Source organism: Myodes glareolus, chromosome 1 (genome assembly GCF_982192425.1).
Source record: "Myodes glareolus chromosome 1, mMyoGla1.1, whole genome shotgun sequence".
Taxonomy (NCBI): Eukaryota; Metazoa; Chordata; class Mammalia; order Rodentia; family Cricetidae; genus Myodes; species Myodes glareolus.
The window spans coordinates 66,334,280-66,355,769 of NC_142026.1; positions in this window are offsets into that span (position 1 = coordinate 66,334,280).

Consider the following 21,490-nt stretch of genomic DNA (forward strand, 5'->3'; position numbering starts at 1 on the left):
ACCCATGCAGATTATTCATCTCTATATAATATTCCTTTTTAAATGTAAAAGAACATTTACAAACAATATTTGGGAATATGGGAATAGTTTTTTCTCTCCCAACTGCTTCGTGTTGTATGGGGGTGCTATTAATCAGGTCTTTCATGGTGTATCCTGTATGCTAGGTTCATCTCAGTCAGCAGTTGAGCAAAGTAAGTTTTTGAGGGTGTTCACAGCAACCTTTCAGGAGGGCATGGTCTATCAAACCATATTCACCTGGAGGCAATTAACAAGTTCTCATATTCTGTGAAAATAAAAGAAGAACCTCTTTTCCGAAGCATCATATCCTTAGACCCAAATTCTGAAGTCATAATACCTTCATAATATACATGCTGGTTTAGCCTAGCAGCCCATATAATGAAAGGTCTTTCTGTACTTAGCTCCTTCACAGTCAAAAGATTCAAAGAAAACACATTATACATAATCCAGACTCTCTGTGTATTTTCCATTTTTACAAGGCTTATTTTTATTTATTTCCTTTAATCTATAGCTATCTGTACTCTGTCTCTTTAAAGACTTTATCCTTATTTTAAAACATTAACTTTATTTTGTGACTCTCTATACTCTTTTTTTCATTTCTCTCTCAAGTCGACATACATTTATCCAACACTGTGACCCATTTTTAGGTCTTTTATGTCTGAATCTGTCCTTATTGCATTGTCTGTAATTTTCTACTGTCTTGAAGAGCTTTTAAAATGCTAAGCAGCTTGGTTGCAGCTACTCTGGATGTTGATTCTGCTTCTCTCCAATTTTAAAATGGTGGAAGTACCACCAGTGCTAGCTCTGGGGATACCAGGCAGGAGCCAAACTCAGCAGTACAAATGTGTGTGTGTGTGTATGTATGTGTGTGTGTATCAAAATTGACCTTAAATTTATATCAATATACCAATGCAAAGTATCCATTTATATGGCACATCTCCTTTAAATGCAACAAACATTTATAAACAATATTTGAGAATTTAGGCATAGTTCTTTCCAAACTGTTTCCTCCTTTTTGTTGGATGAAGTAAAATTTGTGTGTGTTTGTAGTGACTTTTCAGGGGATCTTGGTCCATCAAACCACATTAGTCTGAAAGGATTACACAGGTTCTCATCTTCTGTGGGAACAAAAGAAGAACCTCTAATCCAAAATAGCATATTCTTAGACCCAAATTCTGAAATCAAGATACCTTTAAAATATATGTGCTGGTTTATCTTAGCAGCCCATACAATGAAATGTCTCTCTGTACTTAGCTCCTTTATAGTCAAAAAATTCAAATTCAAAGAAAGCATAATAATATTCATAATGCAGATTCTCTATGTATTATCCATATTAATGTAGCTTATTTTTCTTACTCTATTACTTTTACTACAAGGATGATATTTAATTTATAATCTTTACTCCTTTAATCTATGACTGTCTGTACTATGACTCTTTAAAGACTTTGTTTTAAGAAGCTAAAATTATACAAAGGAAAAAAATCATCTTCAACAAATGGTGCTGGCATAACTGGATGCCAACATGTAGAAGAATAAAAATAGATCCATATCTATAGCCATGCATGAAACTCAAATCCAAATGCATTAAAGACCTCACTATAAATCCATCCACAGTGAACCTGATAGAAGAGAAAATGGGAAATAGTCTTCAATGCATAGGCACAGGAGACCACTACCTAAATATAACCCCAGTAGCACAGATATGAAGAGCAACAATGAATAAATGGGACCTCTTGAAACCGAGAAGCTTCTGTAAAGAAAGGACACAGTAAATAAGACAAAATGGCAGCCTACTGAATGGGAAAAGATCTTCACCAACCCCACATTAGACAAAGAACTGATTTCCAAAATATATGAAGAACTCAAGAAGTTAGACAGCAAGATTCTAAATAACCCGATTTAAAAATGGGGCACTAAACTAAACAGAGAATTCTCAGAAGAATTTCAAATGGCCAAAAGATACTTAAGGAAATGTTCAGCTTCCTTAGCTATCAGGGAAATACAAATAAAAACAACTCTGAGATACCATCTTACACTTAACAGAATGGCTAAGATCAAAAATACTAATGATAGTTTATGCTGGAGAGAATGTGGAGTAAGGAACACACTCATCCATTGCTCATAGGATTGCAAACTTGTACGACCACTTTGAAAATCAGTATGGAGGTTTCTTGGAAAATTGGGAATCAACCTACCTCAGGGTCCAGATATACCACTTGGAAATATACTAAAGAGTATGGATATACTCTTGGAAATATACTAAAAAGATGCTGAATCATACTCTGAAAACATTTATTCAATTATGTTCATAGCAAAATTATTTGTAATAGACAGAAACTGGAAACCATCTAGATGCCCCTCAACTGAAGAATGGATAAAGAAATTGTGACACATTTACATATTAGAGTACTACTCAGTGGGATAAAAATGACATCTTGAATTTGCATGAAAATTGATGGAATTAGAAAACACTATCCCGAGTGAGGTAACCCAGACACAAAAACATGGTATGGTATGCACTCACTCAAAGTGGATGCTATCCATAAAGAAAGTACACTGAGCCTATAGTTCATGATCCTAGAGAAGCTAAGTAATACGGTGAACCCAAAGAAAAATATATATGGACCCACCTGGGTGTTAGAGACAGACAGGGTCACGTGACAGGATTATGAACATGGCAATTGGAGCAGGTAGAGGGATGAGGAGAGGGGGAAGAAGAGGGAAGAAGAGGAGTGTTGAGGAGAACTTGAGGAAATGGAATGATCGAGATGGAAGGGGGAGAGATAGGTGAGAAAAGAGATATCTTGTTTGGGGGAGCCATTGTGGGATTGTCAAGAAGCCTGACCCTAGAGGAATTCCCAGGAATCCACAAGGATGGTCCCAGCTAAGATCCTAGGCAATGGTGGAGAGGGTGCTGGAACTGGCATTGCACTGTATTCAGATTGATGATTATCTTATATATCACCATAGAACCTTTGTCCAGCAAAGATGAAAACAGAGGCAGAGTCCCACATCAGAGCAATGGACTGAGATCCCAAGGTCCAGCAGAAAAGTAGAAGGAATGAGGATATAAGAGACCAAGACCATGAGAGGTTTATCCACTGAAGCAGTTTACCTGAGCTAATGGGAGCTCACCAACTCCAGTGGAACTGGGAAGGAAAAAGCATAGGACCAAGCTAGTCCCTCTGAATGTGGTTGACAGTTGTATGACTGGGGCAGACTGAGGGGCCACTGGCAGTGGCACTGGGATTTGTCTCAGCAACATGTACTGGCTTTGGGGGATCCTATTATCTTTGGATGTATAGTTTGCTCAGCCTAGATGTACTGGGGGGGGTCTAGAAACTTCCTCAGGGCAAGGTGACTTGCCCTCTCTTATGATTGGAGGGTATGGGGTAGGAGTGTGTGTAAAGGGAACTGGAGGAGGTGAGGAAGTGGGAATTTGGATTGATTTTTTTTAATCAAATAAAAATATTCCCAATCAAGATTATAGCTATTTTCCTTGGAAGTTCTGACAACTGGACAATTATAGTGGTAAGTCATATGCCTCAAATGGTTAAAACAATAAATGCTATGTTATGTTACACAAAAATATAAAAAATAAAGACTTTGTTTTATTTTTTAATAATTTACTTCTTTTTGTAACTCTTGTACAATTTTTCTTCTTTCTCCCAAGCCTATGTGCATTTATCCAACACTGTTACCTATTTACAGGTCTTTTTCCATCTGAATTTGTTTTTATTGCATATTTATAATCCTTTTCTAATAAAAATCATTTTTTATGCTAAGCATAGTCTATCATTGGTGTTTTTGATTTTAGCCATTCTGACAGGTGTAAGATGGTATCTCAGAGTTGTTTTGATTTGCATTTCCCTGATCGCTAAGGAGGCTGAGTATGACCTTAAGTGTCTTTTGGTTATTTGAATTTCTTCTGTTGAGAATTCTCTGTTCAGTTCAGTACCCCATTTTTTAATTGGGTTAATTAGAGTTTTAAAGGCTAGTTTCTTGAGTTCTTTATATATTTTGGAGATCAGACCTTTGTGTGCCGCTGGATTGGTGAAGATCATCTCTCATTCAGTAGGTTACCTTTTTGTCTTAATGAGAGTGTCCTTTGCATTACAGAATCTTTTCAGTTTCAGGAGGTCCCATTTATTCACTGTTGCTCCTATTGTCTGTGCTACTGGGGTTATACGTAGGAAGAGGTCTCCTGTGATCATGTGTTGCAGACTACTTCCCACTGTCTCTTCTATCCACATTACAGAGATTAAACTTTATTTTGCTTCCTGCATATGTTTTCAAGGTTAAACCTAAATAAAGCAACTAAAAAGAAGCAAGTATTATTTAGGTCAGACAGTTTATAAATAACCAGCTTGTGACTTGATAAAGAACTTATGAACGTGGCATTTAAGAATGTTTAATCGAGCTCTTTTGTGTTTTGTTTCCAAGATAACAAAAAGAGAAGAAACAACAGTAGTATGAAGTTAATGCACATATGGTGACAAGTGTGGACCAATGATATGGCCATTAGGAAGTTCATCCCTTGGAGCACTGGAGAGGCTGCTGCTGTCAGGTGCATATACAAAGCAGGTGTTTTTCCACTTACGTGCTTCCCAAACTCTCTGTCAAGCTGTATTACTGCACGAGCTGTGCCGTTCTCAGCAAAGTATTCAGGAATCAATCTCCTGAAACCCAGAAAAACTGAACACCCCCACCACTATTTAGACCTGCTGAGTCTGTACTACAACCTCCACCAAAGCCTGTGTGAAGAGGTGGCTTTATAAAAATAGAAGAAAAAATGTTTTGAAAAATTAAAGTGGAAAATGTACTTTAGATACAGGCATATTTACAGTAGTGGCGGGTGCCTCTACAATGAACAGGTATGTGGTGGAGAAATGGGAGAAAAGGAGCAGAGTGGTTTGTGCACTGTGGAGAGAGGGGGAACTGGTGATTGAAAGTGGTCCTCACTACCAGTCCAGGAGACAATTCAACATGTAACATAAGAGATAAAGTCGACCTGTAAGCCCCACATACCCAAGAAGAGAGAGCTTCCAGGACTGCTTGAGGCTACTGCTTATGGGAGATAATAAACCACATGCTTTCATTCACCTTAACAAGTTTTGTGACTCAACTGCACATGTTGTACCTGATGACATGCAAGAGGGAGGTACACAGGTAGCAAGTATGTCAGGATATATGCTTGCTCCTCACACGACCTTGGGAAACACAGCGGCCTTGTGGTTTTGCTTTTTGAGCCTCTGCGAAATGTGACTCATTGCCATTTCCTAGGAACCCATGCTGAGTACCAAGCCAGAGCCATAAGCCTGGCAGATATTTAACTAAAGTTTGATTAAAATTTAGCTAAAAAATAATGAAACTGGCTTTTTTCTTGCAATTCTCAGGTGTAACACCAACTCACTGGCATTCCATATTATCCTCATTAATCTTTTGTGGAAAGAAATAAGAGGCAACTAAAACATTATTTAAAAATAAAGGGAGGAGTAGGGTTCTACAGCTACTCCTCACAATATTTTTTTTCCGTTAGACTTGTTTATTCAAGTATTCGAAAACACTCATTGCACTTCCTCCCCTCCTCCCAATACCGTCCCGCTCCCCCCACTCCCTCTCCTCCTCCCTCACCATTCCCAAGAGCAGTCAGGGTTTCCTGCCCGGTAGGAAATCCAAGTTCCTCCCCTTTCCCTTCAGGTCCAGGAAGGTGAGCATCCAGACAGGCCAGGATCCCAAAAAGCCAGTCCATGCAGACGAAATAAGACCCAGTGCCATTGTCAATGGCTTCTCAGTCTTCATTTGGACCTTGGGGGCTCAGTCAGCCCCCATGTCAGCTACATTCAGAGAATCCGGTTTGATCACATGCTCATTCAATCCCAGTCCCCTTATATCAGTGGGTGAATGCACCCTTCGCGGTCCTGACTTCCAATGCTCCAATGTGGGTCTCTGTCTCTATCTCCATCCATCCTCGGATGAAGGCCCCCTCTGATTTTGCTTTCCTTGCTCACGATCTCCCTCCCTCTGCTTCTCATTTGTACCTAGGGAGTTAAGTCCAGTGTTTCAATATGTGTCTCTGTCTCTATATCCATCCATCGCCATATGAAGGTTCTGTGGTGACATGCAAAATATTCATCAGTATGGTTATGCGCCAAGGCCAGTTCAGGCACCCTCTCCTCTGCTGCCCAGAGTATAATCTGGGGACCTCTCCTTGGGCCTAAGAACCGTTACAGAATCAAGTCTCTTGCAAACCCTAAAATGGCTCCCTTGGTTGATATATAAACTTCCCTGCTCCCATAACCATCCTTCCTCCCTCCCCCTCCCATTCCCCCAAGCCATCCCCAATCCTCCCCCTCTCCCCTCTCCCTAACCATCTCCCCTTACTTACACCCCCCACCCCCAGTGCACCCAAGTTTGCCTAGAAATCTTGCCTACTTCAATTATTCAGGAGTATAACTATATGATTTTCTTCAGGTTCACCTTCTTATTTAGCATCTCTAGGATCACAAATTATAGACTCAAAGACCTTTAACTATGGCTAGAATCCACTTATGAGTGAGTACATACCATATTCCTCTTTTTGGGTCTGGGTTACCTCACTCAGTAAAGCATTTTCTATTTCCATCCATTTGCATGCAAAACTCAAGATGTCATTGTTTTTTACCGCTGAGTAAAACTCTAATGTGTGTATGTTCCACAGCTTTTTTACCCATTCTTCCATTGCAGGGCACCAAGGTTGTTTCCAGGTTCTGGAAACATAGTAGCACATAACAAATAGTGCTACTATGAACATAGTTGAACAAATACTTTTGTAGTATGATAGGGCATCTCCTGGGTATATTCCCAAGAGTGGAATTGCTGGGTCCTGAGGGAGGTTGACTCCCAGTTTCCTGAGAAATCGCCACACTGATTTCCACAGTGGCTGCACGAGTTTGCATTCCCACCAACAATGGATGAGTGTTCCCCTCACCCCACATCCTCTCCAGCAAAGGCTATCATTGGAGCTTTTGACTTTGGCTATTCTGACAGGTGTAAGATGGTATCTCAAAGTAGTTTTGATTTGCATTTCCCTGATTGCTAAAGAGGTTGAGCATGTCCTTAAGTGTCTTCTGACCATTCGAAGTTCATCTGTTGTGAATTCTCTGTTCAGCTCAGTACCCCATTTTTTAATTGGGTTAATTAGAGTTTTAGCGTCTAGTTTCTTGAGTTCTTTGTATATTTTGGAGATCAGACCTGTGTCTGATGAGGGGTTGGTGAAGATCTTCTCCCAGTCAGAAGGTAGCCTTTTGTCTTACTGACAGTGTCCTTTGCTTTACAGAAGCTTCTCAGTTTCAGTAGGTTCCATTTATTCACTGATTCTCTTATTGTCTGTTCTACTGGGGTTCTACTTAGGAAGTGGTCTCCTGTGCCAATATGTTGTAGACTACTTCCCACTTTCTCTTCTATCAGGTTCAAAGTGGACAGATTAATGTTGAGGTCTTTAATCCATTTGGAATTGAGTTTTGTGCATGGTGATAGATATGGATCTACTTTCATTTTTCTACAGGTTGACATCCAATGATGCCAGCACCATTTGTTAAAGATGCTTTCCTTCTTCCATTGTATACCTTTAGCTCCCTTGTCGAAAATTAGGTGTTCATAGGTTTGTGGGTTTATATCCAGGTCTTCTGTTCGATTCCATGGGTCGACTTCTCTGTTCTTATGCCAGTACCAAGCTGTTTTCTTTTTTTTTTAAGTAAGTTTTATTAAATTATAAAAGTTTCCATTTCCGCCCCTCTTCCCAACACCCTCCCACTCCCCCCACTCCCTCTCCTCCTCCCTCTTCATCCCTTAGGGCAGTCAGGGTTTCCTGCCCTGTGGGAAGTTCAAGTTCCTCCCGCCCCCCCTCCAGGTCCAGGAGGTGAGTGTCCAAACTGACTTGATCCCCAAAATCCAGAATATGTAGAGGAAACAGGTCCCAGTGTCATAGTCAATGGCTTTTCAGAAGGACTCCGGACCAGCCACATTCAGAGAATCCGGTCAAATTCCGAGAATCTGGTTATATCACTTCCTCGTTCAGTCCCAGTCCAACTGGCCTTGGTAAACTCTCATTAGATCCGTTCCATTGTATCAGTGGGTGATAGCATCCCTCGCAGTACTGATTTCGTTTTTCATGTTCTTCCTCCTTCTGTTCCTCATTTGGACCTCGGGGGGCTCAGTCCGGTGCTCCCAATGTGGGTTTCCGACTTTATCGCCGTCCTTCGCCAGATGAAGGATCTATGGTGACAAGCAAAATATACATCAGTATGGTTATGGGCCACGGCCGATTCAGGCACCCTCTCCTCTGTCCAGAGAACAATCTGGGGGATCTCTCCTTGGACCTGGGATCCCATATATAATCAAGTCTCCTGTAAACCCTAAAATGACTCCCTTAGTTGAAAAATATTCTTCCCTGATCCCATATTCATCCTCCCTCCCTCCCCCCCATCCCAGGCCAACGAGCTTTCCCCATTCCTCCCCTACTCCCTTCTCTCTAACCCTCTCCCCTTCCAAGCTGTTTTCAATACTATAGCTCTGTAATAGAGTTTGAAGTCAGGGATGGTAATGCCTCCGGAAGTTCCTTTATTTTATAAGATTGTTTTGGCTATCCTGAGTTTTTTGTTTTGCCATATAATCTTGATTATTGTTCTATTAAGGTCTGTGAAGAAGTTTGATGGGATTTTGATGGGGATTTCTTTGAATCTATAGATTGTTTTTGGTAGAATTGCCATTTTTACTATGTTGATTCTCCCAATCCAAGAGCAGGGGAGGTCTTTCCATTTTCTGGTATCCTCCTCAATTTTTTTTCTTCAAAGACTCAAAGTTCTTGTCAAATAGGTCTTTCACTTCCTTGGTTAGAGTAACCCCAAGATATTTTATGCTATTTGTGGCTATCGTGAAAGGTGATGTTTCTCTGATTCCCTCTTTGCTTCTTTATCCTTTGTGTATAGGAGGGCTACCGATTTTTTAGAGTTAATCTTGTATCCTGCCACATTACTAAAGGTGTTTATCAGCTGTAGGAGTTCGTTGGTAGAGTTTTTGGGGTCGCTTTTGTACACTATCATATCGTCAGCAAATAACGAAAGTTTAACTTCATCCTTTTCCAATTCGAATCCCCTTGATCTCCTTATGTTGTCTTATTGCTATTGCTAGAACTTCAAGCAATATTGAAGAGGTATGGAGAGAGTGGACAGCCTTGACGTGTTCCTGATTTTAGTGGAATGGCTTTGAGTTTCTCTCCATTCAATTTGATGTTAGCTGTCGGCTTGTTGTATATTGCTTTTATTATATTTAGGTATGATGCTTGTATCCCCAGTCTCTCCAACAGCTTTATCATAAATGGGTGTTGAATTTTGTCAAATGCTTTTTCAGCATCCAATGAAGTGATCTTATGGGTTTTCTTCTTTCAGTTTATTTATATGATGGATTACATTGATAGATTTGCATATGTTGAATCAGCCCTGCATCTCTGGGATAAAGCCTACTTCATCATAATGGATAATTTTTCTAATGTGTTCTTGGATTTGGTTTGCCAGTATTTTATTGAGAATTTTTGCATCGATGTTCATGAGTGAGATTGGCCTATAATTCTCTTTCTTGGTTGTGTCTTTGTGTGGTTTTGGTATCAGGGTAACTGTAGCTTCATAAAAGGAGTTTGGCAATGACTCTTCTGTTTCTATATTGTGGAATACATTAAGGAATATAGGTACTAGCTCTTCCTGGAAGTTCTGGTAGAATTCAGCATTGAAACCATCTGAAACTGGGCTTTTTTGGTAGGGAGATTTTTGATAACAGCTTCTAATTCTTCGTGACTAACAGGTCTATTTAGATTGTTCACCTGTTCTTGGTTCAACTTTGGTATATGGTACTTATCTAAAAAACTGTCCATTTCTTTTGCATTTTCCAACTTTGTGGCATATAAACTTTCGTAGTAAGATCTAATGATTCTCTGAATTTCCTCTGTGTCTGTGGTTATGTCCCCCTTTTCCTTTCTGATCTTATTAATTTGCGTGTTCTCTCTCTGCCGTTTGATTAGTTTGGATAGGGGTTTCACGATCTTGTTGATTTTCTCCAAGAACCAGCTTTTTGTTTCACTGATTCTTTGGATTGTTTTCTGTGTGTCTATTTTGTTGATTTCAGCCCTCAGTTTGATTATTTCCAGTCTTCTACTCCTCCTGGGTGAATCAGCTTCCTTTTTTTCTAGAGCTTTCAAGTGTGCTGTTAAGTCTCCAATGTGTGCTTTCTCTGTTTTCTTTAATTGGGCACTTAGTGCTATGAACTTTCCTTTTGGCACTGCTTTCATAGTGTTCCATAGGTTTGAGTATGTTGTGTCTTTATTTTCATTAAATTCAAGGAAGACTTTAATTTCTTTCTTTATTTCTTCCTTGACCCAGGGGTGATTTAATAGTTGACAGTTCAACTTCCATGAGTTTGTTGGCTTCCTGGGTGTAGCATTGTTGTTGAATTCTAATTTTAATCCATGGTGATCTGACAAGACACAGGTGGTTACTAATATTTTTTTGTATCTGTGGAAGATTGCTTTGTTACCACGTATGTGGTCAATTTTCAAGAAGGTTCCATGAGTTGCAGAGAAGAAGGTATATTCTTTCCTATTTGGGTGGAATGTTCTATAGATTTCTGTTAACTCCATTTGATTCAATACCTCCAATAATTCTCTTATTTCTCTGTTGGGTTTCTGTCTGATTGATTTGTCCATTGGTGAGAGAGGTGTGTTGAAGTCTCCTACTATTAGTGTGTGTAGTTTGATGACTGCCTTGAATTCTAGAAGTGTTTCTTTTACATAAGTGGGTGCTTTTATATTAGGGGCATAGATATTCAGGATTGAGACTTCCTCGTGATAAATTGTTCCTGTTATGAGTATGAAATGTCCATCTCTATCTCTTCTGATAGATTTTAGTTTGAAGTCAATTTTGTTCGAAATTAGAATGGCCACACCTGCTAGTTTCTTAGGTCCATTTGCTTGGAAAACCTTTTCCCAGCCCTTTACTCTGAGTAGATGTCTGTCTTTGTGGTTGAGGTGTGTATCTTGTAAACAGCAGAATGTTGGATCCTGTTTTCATTTCCAATCTCTAAGTCTGTGTCTTTTTATAGGTGAATTGAGTCCATTGATATTAAGTGATATTAATGACTAGTGATTGTTGACTCTGGTTATTTTTGGGGGGGGGGTGTAGTAGAGTGTATGTTTTTCCCTTCTTTGAGTTGTGCTTGTGAAGGGTCACTAGATGTTTGAGTTACTGTAGGCAGTGTTGGCAGTGTTGGATTCCTTGGGTTGTGATTTGCCTTCAAATACTCTCTGAAAGGCTGGATTTGTAGCTACGTATTGTTTAAATTTGTTTTTATCCTGGAATATTTTGTTTTCTCCGTTGATAGTGAATGATAGCTTGGCTGGTTATAGTAGTCTGGTCTTGCATCCATGGTCTCTTAGTTTCTGCAGTATCTCTATCCAGGATCTTCTGGCTTTCATGGTTTCCATAGAGAAGTCTGGTATAAGTCTGATAGGTTTACCTTTATAAGTTACTTGACCTTTTTCCTTTGCAGCTCTTAATATCCTTTCTTTAATCTGAATGTTTTCTGTTTTGATTATTATATGGCGAGGGGATGTTTTTTTTTAATCCAGTCTATTCGGTTCTGTATGCTTCTTGAACCTTCATAGGAATATCGTTCTTTAGGTTGGGGAAGTTTTCTTCTATAATTTTGTTGAATATATTTTCTGGACCTTTGATCTGCAATTCTTCTCCTTCTTCTACCCCTATTATTCTTAGATTTGGTTTTCTTATTGTGTCCCACATTTCCTGAATGTTTTGTGATGAGAATTTGTTGGATTTGCTGTTTTCTTTGGTCAGAGTGTTTAATTTCTCTATGGTGTCTTCAGAGTCTTAGATTCTTTCTTCTATCTCTTGTATTCTGTTGGTTATGCTGGTTTCTGAAGTCTCTGTTCATTTACCTAGATTTTCCATAGCCAGCCAGCCCTCGGTTTGTGATTTCTTCATTGACTCCATTTTGGTTTTCAAATCTTGAACTGTGTCCCGCGCTACCATCTCGCCAGCAAGATAGGACACATAGGATACTTCTGCAGTAAAGCTTTAATGCCCCTTGGGAGAGCGGGCATCAGCCAACATGGCGGAGACCCAGATAAGATGGAACCCATCCCTTATAAAGGAAACAGACCCTGCTTCGGACGTGTCACTCTTGGATTGGTCAATTGTCCATAATCCCAGGTGAATGCCTCGGGAGTAGGCGGGGACTCAGTGGGAAATTACTGAGCACATGTGCGTTCACCTGGTGGTGAAGCCGGATGTCAGCGCCATCTTGATAATGGAGAATGTGGCTGCGGCCTTCTACATCTCCCCCTAATTTTACTTCTTTGCAGAAAGGCAACTCCCTAGGAAGGTAAAGATAGAGGTCACACTTCCCAAAATGAAAACATTAAAATGGGCTTACACGGAATCTGCCCCAAGGTTCATGACACCTGGAACCTATCCGGCCTGCCCTCTGCCAATTTTCTGGGAAAGGGAACATACGGCAGGAAACCCTTATGCAGAGCGACTTATCTCTCAGAGAGGGCCATTCTCTGTGCGATGCTTTTCAGCTTCACAACCTTCAGGGCTAGCTAAGCCAAACACTCCACACTGTGCCATGGACCACAGTCCTAGGGGTGCAGGAGCTGGTTGGCTTAAACCTTACTGCTTTAACAAGATAACCACATGTCAGTAGAGGCTCCCTGTTCTAGGGCAGCCAGCGCTGTGCAAAAACCACTTTGTCCCTAAGACTTTGGGATTTGAGTCAGCAGACCATCCAGAGGAGAAACACTATTCCTTAGCATAGGACTGTTCCAAACATTCCAACCCCCACCCATTCTTTGAAGTAGGAGATGAAGGACACAATCCAGGACTGGAATTCTTCGGCCAAGCTTATGTCCACTCGCGTGGAGTTGATTGTCATGATGGACCATCTCAAGGAGGACAGCAAATCATCAAAATTCTCCTGCAAGATACAAAGACAATTCTCGGGACAAGTTAGCCACTTTTATAAAGTTCTCATATGGTACATTGGTCACACATAAGGCTGGAGTTTTCCATTCACAGCCCAATTGGGCAAGCTGCCATAAGATATCCACCTGTTCTTTATTCTACCTCTAATAGATGTATCTATGGTAGCATGTTGATCCAGGGCTGTAGCCACTGTGGTAGATAACTGATTGAGGGTCTCTGTTTTTCATGGTATAGGCCGTGCTGCCATTTAAAAAATTTATAGTGAACAGAGCATCGGGGGCAGTTCCTTTATTATTCCCCCCTTTTTTTATTTAAATAGATATTTATCCAATTCTTAATTTGAATAACCATGGTATTTTGTAATCTGTCTTGAAGATACCCATAGTGTTTAGCAGAAATAACTGACAGGATAAGGGAAACTGATAGCAAGCAATAACTGACAAAACAAGGGGAAATCCAGCAGCATAGCAATGTACAGCAACAACAACATTGCAATGTACAGCAACAACAGCACAGCAATAACTGACAGACCAAGGGCAGGAGCTGGACCATCCCTCAGGAACCCGCCAGCTCCGCAGCAATCAGGCCAGACAGCTCCATAGCAGAGGCTTTGTCCTCAGGCCTCTGGACAGATGAATCCACAGCATGAATGTCAGTAGATGTATGTCAGCATTTCTAGAAAAAAAAAATCTCCCAAAATAACATTTAAGAGTATTAAAAAACTCAGTGTAAAAATTTAGCACAGTCAGTACTGGAAGTAGGCTGGTCTTGAACTTAGAGATCTACAGGTCTCTGTTTGTTGATATTAGATTTAAGATTTATTGGCTCCCGTATTTCTTGCCGGTACGGTGGCCTTGGGTTCCAGAGCCCGCCCGCCATCCAAGGGCTGTGTGTGACCCTGGGCCTGCTCGCTGCGCGGATCCCCGTGTCCCGCTGTGTGGATCCCCGAGTCCCGGGCCAGGAAGTGGTTGCTCCACCCCCAGGCGCCCCTGCCTTCCCCGCGGGGCTAGCCTAGTTCTCTGAGGCTGTGTTGGTGGCGGAGTGTGGCGGGAGCCGACACTCAGACCGAGGCGGCACAGGCCGGCAATATCTCAAGGTCCGCGTCAGAGCCTGCTGCGGCTCAAGGGGCCGATGGGAGAGGCGGCGACCAGGGCCGCTTTCCTACTAGCCAACTCTCAACACCTGTGCCACAGCAAAAGCGGCTGTAAACTCTCACAGATCCAGCCAATGACCCAATCACCCCAAAATCCAAGGGCCCTTCGCATCCACCTCCCTGCGGATCCTGAAACACCAGACAAGCCAAGCGTATACACAGCAATCTTTTAGGAGGACTTGAGTTCTTAAAATGCTAAGCAATTCTTAAAAACTTAAGTCGCACTATGTAGATGTAATACGGTACTGCCTGTTTACTGCGTCTAAACCTTAATTGCGCTTTTATTATGATAAATACGACCAGCCCTGCCTGAAGTCAGCATCGTTTAGCATAGCCAAATGGAATCAGAGCCATTTTAGCCTCTGAGACCCTCACAGTTTTAGGTACATTGCAAGGTACAATTAGGTACAATTCTGGCCTGGCAGCTTGTGGCACCGCTCTCATTCTCGGTACGTGACACCCTCCAGGTCAGGCACCGACTGAGCCGCACCAATTGAGCCGGCGCAACGTGCTCCCCACCACAGCCACAGAGCAAAGCTCCGCTCCAGCTGCCCTCCAGCCCCAGCTGCACCCACTCCGTGCCCAAACCGGTGCATGGAGCAAAGCTGAACTCAGAGAAGCAGGCTTGCAGATCTGTAATCACTGAAAGGACCTCATTTAAACAATCTTTTAGGGAATTTGGGCGTCGTTAGTCTCTTGGCTGCTTCCTGCTGTTATTGGACCGCTGCATTTTAGGGGTATACACTACAACATTTCAGGAGGTCTCGGTGATTCAAACCACGTGGATCTCAAGCACATACTTAGGCTCCCATCCTCCGTGGAGGCAAAAACAGAGCCTCTCCTCCAAAACATCATATTCTTAAGCCCATGTTTTAAATTTAAACTACCTTTTTTAGCAGTTCCTAAATTCAAATATCTTTCTCCTGTCCAGTACATAAAAAACAACACGAACAATATAACATAAAGCTTTTGACCTTGTAAATCAGCCTTCTCCCCCATTTTTACTTTTTTAGAATCACTGGGGGGTCCTTTTTAACTTATCTGGGTGCGCGCGCATAACCTCCCACTGCTGCTCAGTTTCTGATATGCTCTCTGGACTTTAGAGCGTACCTCTCTGAGTATGCATGTCTGCAGTTCTGAATCCTCCTTGTGTCCAAGGGGTCTCCGACGGTGCAAAGTTCTTTTTCTTCCCGGGTATCGCACCAGATGTCCCGCGCTACCGTCTCGCCAGCAAGAACCACGCGGTACACATAGGATACTTCTGCAGTAAAGCTTTAATGCCCCTTGGGAGAGCGGGCATCAGCCAACATGGCGGAGACCCAGATAAGATGGAACCCATCCCTTATAAAGGAAACAGACCCTGCTTCGGACGTGTCACTCTTGGATTGGTCAATTGTCCATAATCCCAGGTGAATGCCTCAGGAGTAGGCGGGGACTCAGTGGGAAATTACCAAGCACATGTGCGTTCACCTGGTGGTGAAGCCAGATGTCAGCGCCATCTTGATAATGGAGAATGTGGCTGCGGCCTTCTACAGAACTGTTTCCATTACCTGTTTGATTGTTTTTTCTTGGTTTCCCAGAATTTCATTTACGGATTTACTCATTTCTTCAAACTTTTTGGTATATTTCTCTTCCATTTCTTTACTCTTTTCCTCAATCTTTTTGTTATACTTATCTTCCATTTCTTTACGGCAGATTTTCACCTCCTGTTTATGTTCCTCTATTATTTTCATAAAGATCCGCTTATAGTTGATTTCTTCTATTTCTTCTGGAATAGGGTGTTCAATTCTTCTAGTTTTGTGATCCCTGGATTCTGGAGATGTCATTTTGCCTTTCAGGTTGTTGGAGGAATTTTTGCATTGGCACCTGCTTATCACCTCCTCTCTGGATGAAACTCCTCAGCACTCTTTGGATAAAACTCCTCAACACTCTCTGTATAGGACTCCTCAGCACTCTCTGGATAGAACTACTCAGCACTGCAGCCAGGATAGCTGGTATTCCCAGGACCCAGGAGACAAAAGGGCGACAGCAGTGGGGGTAGGGAGGGGTCCCGTGAAAAACCAAAGACCCTGCCGCAGAAGCTGAGGCGGGGAGGGGCTGTGCTCTATTCCCTGACAGACCACCCAGGCGAGCATCCACTCACCTCTCTGGATAGAACTCCTCAGCACTGCAACAGGGATAGCTGGTATTCCCAGGACCCAGGAGACAAAAGGGCGACAGCAGTGGGGGCAGGTCCTCACAATATTTTATCTTCTAATTTATATACATTTTTTAAAATTTTGGGTAAATATGGCCTTCTGCTGCAGACTGGGGGACTGATTCTGTTAGGTTTCACTGTGATTGTTATACTCATGACATCTGCTACCACTAATGGGGAAGCTTTAGCTTAAGACGTTCATAGAGCTAGATGAGTTCATGATCTGTCTAAGAATCTTCCATACACTTTAAAGGCTCAGTTTTTAAAAGGCCAGCTGTTTTCCTGTTGCTCAGCTGTTCTAAAATAAACACACCAAGGCTTATATTAATTACAAATTCTCTGCCAATAGCCCAGGCTTATGGAAACTAGCATTTACATTTGAAGTTAACACACACTCTGGCATGTGGCAGTACCTCTATTAGCATGGCACATTCATTTTCTGCTCCCTCTACATCTGGATGGTGATGCCAGACTCCCCACTTCTCCCTCCCTGCATTTTGCTAGTCTCCTGTCCCATCTCTTCCTGTCCAGCTATTGGTCAATCAGCTTCTTTATTAAATCAATCACAGTGGCATATATTCATACAAAGTAAAGGGATATTCCACAGCAGCAAGGAAGTTAAAACTTTCTTAACTATATTAGAACAATCTCTGGTTGCTGTTGACAATGAGGTACAAAACTCAAAAATAAAAATATTCTTGAGGTTTCATGTTAATTACCCTTGAATTTGTGTTACTAATGGCCCTGATGATGATTCTCAGTTTAATCGGGAGTCAGACTTGTAATCGACTTAGAGAAACTTATACAATTAAGCATTCAAAGAAATATAAATACCATCCTGCATTTCTGGATAAAGCCTGGCAGAGATTTTTTGATCATCTAATTATAATTCTACACTGTTATCCATGGGAATGTCTCTATAACTTTTTGTTAGTTGTACTGAAAATCATTATAGACTTCAGACTGATTTACTACTCCATTTCTGTTTTAAAGATTGACATTCAGATCCTGATATTAAAAGATAAAAACGTGAAAACTCCAGAGAACCATGGAGTTGACCTGACCTAGTTGCTTTGAGACGCACATGACAGGTTTTTCTCATTAGAGTCCACATCTCCTGGGGCACTTGGTGCCTTTCAGGCACCCTCAGACAATACTCCCTCAAGTAATGAAGTATTCAGACCACTTTGTGTTCTCTATGTCCCCATAGAAGCCAAGGAATTATGTAGTTTGACAGGACAGTTGAACTGACACATTAATCTTCAGTACCCTGAATGGCTTGGAGATTGTATCCTGGCAACTACAATTTACTGATCCTGGTGATTACCACTATACTCTGCTTCTGATAAGGATATGACAAATCTTATTGGTCTCAACAAAATGGTCACAGCCTCAGACTTGTAATAGTCCCTCCAAAATAAACCTGATTAATTCCTTGGCAAGTCATAGCAGGTAAGCTTGTATCTAAGTTAGGGTTTCTATTGCTGTAAAGAAACATTATGACCATTCAATTCTTTTTTTACAAAAAAGAAAACCACTATCTTTTTTACTAATCCAAGTTCCCACTCCCTTCCCTTCCTCCCTTTCCCTCCACCTATCCCTCTACTCAAGCCCCCCATCAACTCCTCAGAAAGCGTAAGGCACATTACTTTGGGGAAAGTCCAAGGTATACATCCAAAGAGAATGGGTTCACAAAAAGCCAGTACAAACAGTAGGGATAAATCCTGGTGCCACTGCTAGTGTCCCCTCAGTCTGCCCCAGCCATGCAACTGTCAACCACATTCAGAGGTACTAGTTTGGTCCTATGATTATTCCTTCCCAGTCTGGCTGGAGTTGGTAAACTCCCATTAGCTCAGGTAGACTATTTCAGTGGGTGTACCCATCATGGTTTTGACCTCTTTGCTCATATTCTCATTCCTCCCACTCTTCAACTAAACTTTGAGAGCTCAGTTCAGTGCTCCAATGCAGGTCTCTGCCTCTGTTTCCATCACTTGCTGGTTCAAAGTTTTATGGTGATATTTAAGATATTCATCAGTCTGACTACAGGGCAAGGCCTGCTTGGGCACCCTCTCTTTTGTTGCTTAGAGTCTTAGCTGGGGTCATCCTTATGGATCCCTGAGAATTTATCTAGAGCCACGTTTCTTGCTAATCCCATAATGGCTCCCTCAATCAAGATATCTCTTTCTTTGCTCTCATCTCTGCCATTCCTCCACCTCGACTATCACATTCCTTCAAGTTCTCCTTGCCCCTTCCCTTTCCCCTTTTCATCCCCTTCCACCCTCCCTTCTTGCCCCACCCCCATGCTCCCAATTTTGTCAGGTGATCTTTTCTATTTTGACTTTCCAGGTGGATCTGTATGCTTTTCTTAGGTTCACCTTATTACTTAATTCTCTATGATCCTGAAGAGCAGGCAATTCTTTTTTTAATTAATTTATTTATTTGTTTATAAAAATTTCCATTTCCTCCCCTCTTCCCCATACCCTCTGATTACCCACACCCACTCTCCTCCTCCCCCCCCCATCCTCCTCCTCTCTAGTCCTAAGAGCAGTCAGGGTTTCCTGCCCTGTAAGTTCAAGTTCCTCCAGGAAGGTGAGCATTCAAACAAGATCCAGTGCCATTCTCTGAATGTGGCTGACATGGGGGCTGATTGAGAAGCCATTGTCAATGGCACTGGGTCTTGTTTCGTCTGCATGTACTGGCTTTTTGGGATCCTGGTCTGTTTGGATGCTCACCTTACTGGACCTGGAGGGAGGGGGGAGGAACTTGGACTTCCCACAGGGCAGGAAACCCTATTGCTCTTGGGACTGGAGAGGGAGGAGGAGAGGGAGTGGGGGGAGTGGGAGGGTACTGGGAGGAGGTGAGGAGGAGGAAATTCTTATAAATAAATAAATAAGTAAATTTTTTTAAAAAAAAAAAGATAAAATAAGAAGAAAAAATCCATAATATCACCATTCACATACTGTTGATTGCATTCTAGTACCAGCTGTGATTTCTCTCCTTTGAGCAGCCTTAAGTCCAATTAGACCATTTTTGTTACCTCATAAGGATAAATACATCTCTAGAACATTTAAGTATATCTTGCAATGCTGATCTGTGCTCTAATCGGTAGGAATCACAACTTGGAAGGACAATTGATTGTCTTCTTTTGTTGCCAGTTTACATAGAATCATCAAGTACTATAAGGTCTAATTTTTCTCTGAGAAAAGATTTTCTGCATAAGATAAGCATGCACAGGGACTGTATTAATTGGCAGGAGGTCCCTTTCAAGTATTGTATACTTAGTAGTTGAGTATTTTATGAGACTCCTGAGTCTGATAACAAGTGAGACTCTGACTCCTGTGTCTGCTCTTGGGAATCTTATGCTCATGTTGAGTTGCAGAGCCCAACATCAACATGGCAGTTTTTGTTTCATGTTTTTATATTTTATCTTGTGATGTTTTGTTATTATCTCTTAAAGACCCGTTCTTCTCTAATAAGAGAAATAAATAGAGTGGATTCCCATGATATGGGAAGTGGGTAGACATGGGAAGTGCTGAGAGAGAGGAAATGATAAATGCTATATTTTGGATGAGAAAAGAATCTATTTTCAATTAAAGAAAAAAGTTCATTTTTCATAGTGATTATTAGCATTAACAATCTTAAATTAGATTAACTTTCTTTTTAAAATAGAAACATTATTAACACTAGACCTAAAATTTGATACCTTGCTATCTATTTTTCACATTATCAAAACTTCTATGACTACTCACAATGATGGGGGTAATTTGTAGAGTAAGTTACATGAAACAGACACATACCTAGAAACCCTGAAACTACAGAGATAGAAGCTTGAAAAAAACATAAAAATTATTCCATGAATAACTCGTAAGTCTGAATCAATAAAGATATTTGACAAATTGAACAATTTTAGATGATGAAAACAGACAAACCAGGAGTAGAAGACAGGGCAGAACATTAGGGGCACACATGGAAAACCACTGTAAACCCAGTTCTCAGTGGGGACACTGATATCCTCTAAGACAGGATGGACACAAGGATGCTGAAGTGACCACTTTTATTCAGTATTCTCTTTGATGCCCTAGACATAACATTAGGCAACACAAATAAATAAAAATTGAACAATTAATTGACTATACAATAGATCTGCTGATGGTATGAGCTCATCTATTAAAAATCAGAAAGATTCTACAGAAGTTTCTGGAACTGGTGAGCAAACACACTCATCTGAGCTCTACTACTGTAAACTACTATTGTGTACAACCCATTATATGTCCTACTTTGTCACATGCACAGGGAAGCTAAGTAACAAAGAAGACTCATGTTGGACCCATGTTACACACTGGAAAGAAGAATAGAAATGATTTTTTGGCTAGATGGGGGAAGATGGGATGGAAGAAGAAAGTATTTGAAGAATAACTGGAACAGTGGGTATTTGGGGATCAATGTGGAGGAAACCTACTACAGTGGAAACTCCCTGGAATCTACAAAAGAAACACTATTAAATACTCCTAGAAGTGAGGGATAGGTATCCCGAAACAGTCATTTCTATAACCACAGAAGAATTCAAGTAGTGGGACTGGGACGCTAATCCAGCCACAAAATTTTCAACCTGCATTCTGTCCTTCCTGAAATATATACTGGAGATAATGGTGGAAAAGAAGTTGTGGGGTTGACCAACAAATAACTGATCAAAATTAAAGCCTATTCCATGAAAGGGAGCCCAGACCTGACACTGTCCGGATGGTCAGGAAGCAGAGGCTTAAAATTCCAGAAATTCAGGGGAAAAAAACAAAGATCCCTGTAAAAACACTTCAATAAAACTATTAGTAAAGATATTCTGTTACACTAGTAGATAACTGCACAGCCTAATAGTCATTAGAGCGGTATCATCCAGCAATGAATAAGAACAGCTGCTGAGAAATATAGCCAAACACATGGCAACACCAGGGCAACCCCACAGAAATGGGGAAAGATGGTTTGTAGAATCCAAAGGTGTCAAGAACACCATGAAAGCATGGAACACATAAACAATTAAACAGGACTTATAGAGAATTGAGAGACTCAAGTTATAATCCTAGACTTTGTCTGGGT